General features: G+C 42.3%; 1 pseudogene; it reads left to right on the top strand.

Moving 5' to 3' along the window:
* The first annotated feature begins 575 nt into the window (after positions 1-575).
* On the top strand, positions 576-2,540 carry LOC104002571 (sodium- and chloride-dependent taurine transporter-like; annotated as a pseudogene).
* The last annotated feature ends 1,010 nt before the right edge of the window (positions 2,541-3,550 follow it).

Genomic DNA, 3,550 nt, shown 5'->3' on the forward strand with positions numbered 1-3,550 from the left:
AAAACATAGTTATAAATCCTAATATATTGCTATTACAGACATAAATTGTATCGGTGCTATTATAATAAAAAAGCCATATGATATGAGATGTTAAAAATAATTATTCATATTTGAAATAGAAGCCCTATATTTTAAAATGTTACAAAGAATAGACAAGAATACCATTCTAAATCCTTATATTTGTTTTCAGTGATAGATTATTCTTAGCTCCTTAGAGAGCTCATGGCCCCCAGGCATTTAATCTGTGGTTGAGAGATATTAACCTCTCTTTAACATTTTCACTGTAAGCTGCATAACAATAAATTCATTTCCACAAAGGAATAATTAGTGCAAACCTGGGTAAAATACCATCCAAAGTAGCTATTAATGTTAATTTCTACATCTCATTATTTATTTTTGTGTGTTTTCTTAGGGAAGGGAAAAAATTATGTAAACACAGACAGACCCCTTCCTTTTTTGTATCATTATTCAGGCACGTGTCAAAAACCTTTCTACCACCACGTTCTGGCTGTGCAACTTTGATTAAGTCGCTTAACGTCTCTGAGCCTTAGTTCCTCATCTCCATGTGGGAAAACGAAGAGATGGCCACCAAGGAGAAGTTGCAGTGTCTGAAAGATTTCCACAAGGACATCCTGAAGCCCTCGCTGGGGAAGAGCCAGAGAGCGCGGTCTGAGGACAAGGCCGAGGGAAAACCTCCGCAGAGGCAGAAGTGGTCTAGTCTAGCAAGATCGACTTGGTGATCTCCGTGGCTGGCGGCTTCGTGGGCCTGGTCAACGTCTGGCGCTTCCCATACCTCTGATACAATAATGGTAAGGTGAATTTCTCATACTTTCCTGTTTGGAGCGGCCTGCCTGTGTTTTTCTTGGAGATCATCACAGGCCAGTACACCTCTGAAGGGGGCATCACATATTGGGAAAAGATCTGGCACTTGTTCTCTGGCATCGGCTCTGCCTCCATCGTAATTGTGCCCTTCCCGAACGTCCACTACATCATCATCCTGGCCTGGGCTACATACTACCTGTTCCAGTCCTTCCAGAAGGAGCTGCCCAGGGCACACTGCAACCACAGCTGGAACATGCCCCCCTGCATGGAGGACACCATGCGCACGAACGAGAGTGTCTGGATCACCATCAGCTCCACCAACCTTACCTCCCCTGTCACTGAGTTCTAGGGGCGCAACGTGCTGAGCTTGTCCCCTGGAATCGACCATCCGGGCTCTTTGAAATGGTACCTCTCTCTCTGTCTTCTCTTTGTCTGGCTAGCCTGTTTCTTCTGCATCTAGAAGGATGTCAGGTCCACGGGGAAGGTCGTCTACTTCACAGCCACGTTCCAGTTCGCCATGCTCCTGATGCAGCTGGTCCGAGGGCTGATGCTGCCCGGCATGGGTGCCGGCATCAATTTTTCTCTGTATCCAGACATCACCTGCCTCGAGGGCGCACAGGTGTGTATTGACGCTACGACCCAGATATTCTTCTCCTAGGCCATCTGCCTGGGGGCCATGACCTCTCTACGGAGCTACAACAAGTACAAGTACAACTCGTACAGGGACTGCATGTTGCCTGGATGCCTGAACAGTGGTACCAGTTTTGTGTCTGGCTTTGCAATTTTTTCCATCCTGGACTTCATGGCACGAAAGCAAGGGGTGGACATTGCTGATGTGTCTGAGTCAGGCCTGGCCTGGTCTTCGTTGCCTACCCCAAAGCTGTGACAATGATGCCATTGCCCACGTTTTTGGTCCCTTTTTGTTGTTGTTGTTGTTGTGCTTCTCTTGCTTGGACTGGATGACCAGTTTGTTGAAGTCAAAGGGGAGATCACGTCCTTGGTTGATCTTTACCCATCCTTCCTAAGGAAAGGTTATCGTCGGGAAATCTGCACCGCCTTCGTGTGTAGCATCAGCTGCCTGCTGGGGCTGACAATGGTAACGGAGGTTGGCGTCTATGTCTTTGACTACTATGCAGCTAGCGGTGTATGCCTTTTGGGGGCTGCGTTCTTTGACTGTATAGTTATTGCCTGGATATATGGTGTTGATAATATTTATGACAGTATTGAGAACGTGATCGGCTATCGGGCCGGGCCCTGGATGAAGTACAGCTGGGCTGTGATCACTCCATTTCTCTGTGTTGGATGTTTTATCTTCCCGATCGTCAAGTACATACCCCTGACTTACAACGAAACCTACGTGGACACCAACTGGGCCATCGGGCTGGGCTGGAGCCTGGCCCTTTCCTCCAGGTTGTGGGTTCCCTTGGTCATCGTCATCCGCCTCTGCCAGACCGAGGGACTGTTTCTCGTGAGAGTCAAGTAACTGCTGACCCTGAGGGAACCCAACCGCAGGGCTGTGGGGCGCGAGGGAGCCACACCCTACAGCTCCCGCTCCGTCATGAGCGGCGCTCTCATGAAACCAACCCACATCACTGGGGGTAGGAAATGCTTTCTTTAAACTATTATTCTCTGGGTTCTTGTTTCTCTGCTTCATTGTTTTAGAGTTTACCTTTCATATTATTTACCCAAGTATGTGGGGACTTTTTACTTCCTTTCTTTGCAAGAATTATTTTTTTAATTACACTATTTGTAACAGAAAATTTGAAACATACACAAAAGTAAAGGTACTATTATGATCAGTATGTATTCCGTATTTTGGTCAATCTTTCTTAATATAATTTTGTATATCTATATATAGATACATAGGTACATTATTTTGCTAGATTATTTTAAAGCAAATCTTACATAGCTTGCCTTTTCACCCAACAGTAATTTGGTATGCTTCATTAACTTTAATATTTTGATTTTACATTACCACCATGTCTTTAATAACTCAACAATATTCGTTACATTTTAATAATATCTTATACCCAGCCAAAATTTAAATGTTTCTTATTGTTCTAAATGTTATTTTAATTTTGCTTGCTTGAATTAGGATGCAAAGTTCACACACTGCATATTTGTTTACTTATTTTTAAAGAGGGAGTCATAATTTGGTACTCCTATGTCATAAATAAAAAGTCAATAGGAGTAATTGAGTTACTAGTTTTCAATATTGGCAATTTGATGATTATATTCCTTTTAAAGTCGTATAACTATGGTTGGATACATTGAGAGAGTTCATTTTCTCCTACTCATCAGTGTGTGTATGGATCTCTTTAGCAACATATCCAAAAAATTATAATCACCCTTCTGCTTAAACAATTCCAGGGACAAGAATTTCACCATTTCCAAAGTAGTCAATCACAGTATTTGATATGTTGAATCATTAGACTTTGTTCTCATGTGGAAAAAACATAATTCCACATGGAATACATTGTTACTCTTCAATGATATATAGGATTATATATACTGATTCTACCAATTCTACATGAAATATGACACATTATTTTTTAAATATGCAGACTTTATGTTTTAGAGCAGTTTTATGTATCACCTTACTCCCCTCTTCCAGCATGCACTAACATGGTATATTTGTTACAATTGATAAATCAATATTGGTACATTGTTGTAAAAGCCCATACTTTTCATTGGGGTTCACTCCTTGTGTTGTACATTTTATGGGTTT

Source organism: Pan troglodytes, chromosome 22 (assembly GCF_028858775.2).
Source record: "Pan troglodytes isolate AG18354 chromosome 22, NHGRI_mPanTro3-v2.0_pri, whole genome shotgun sequence".
Lineage (NCBI taxonomy): Eukaryota > Metazoa > Chordata > Mammalia > Primates > Hominidae > Pan > Pan troglodytes.